Consider the following 657-nt stretch of genomic DNA (forward strand, 5'->3'; position numbering starts at 1 on the left):
CAGAACTTTTAATTTTTTATTTTGAGACAGGATCTTGTTGAGTTGCCCAGGCTGACCTCAAATTTATGATCTTCCTGCCTCCAAGTAGCTGGGATTACAGGCATGGACCACAGTGCCAGGCTTGCATTGTTACTAATTTATTCTTACTTATAGATACATTTTTGCCTATCCCTCTGAAATCTGCAGCAGCAGGGGAGGCCCCCAATGTTAGTATGTCTGTGTTACAGACTGGAATACTGAGGCCCAGGTTACACAGTATCACAGCTGGCTTCCATCTTTACCTTCCGCCTCCCTATGATCCCAAGCCCCAAGTTAACTCTCCCCACAGTAACTCCATAAGGAAAAACATTTAACTTCTACACACACTCCCTAATGGTAAAGTCACAACCTTAACTTAAATATACAACCCTTTATCACTCTGCCCACTTCGAGCTAAAGCCTCTGTTTCAGACTAGAGAAACTTCAGCAACAACTGACTGGGGCATGTCAGTGAAAGAACTACCTGCTGCCACCTTCACCCCCCAAAGAGCCCACCTCTGTCTCTTCCTTCCTCTTAACTACTGGGCCTTGTGCTGGCTTTGAGAGCAGCTGCCCTTGATGAAACTGTCCAGCAACCCTGCCCCCACAATAAAGAACTTGAAGTAACCCTGTCAACCT

The sequence above is a fragment of the Marmota marmota genome, unplaced genomic scaffold (genome assembly GCF_001458135.2).
Source record: "Marmota marmota marmota unplaced genomic scaffold, marMar, whole genome shotgun sequence".
Classification (NCBI taxonomy): Eukaryota; Metazoa; Chordata; class Mammalia; order Rodentia; family Sciuridae; genus Marmota; species Marmota marmota.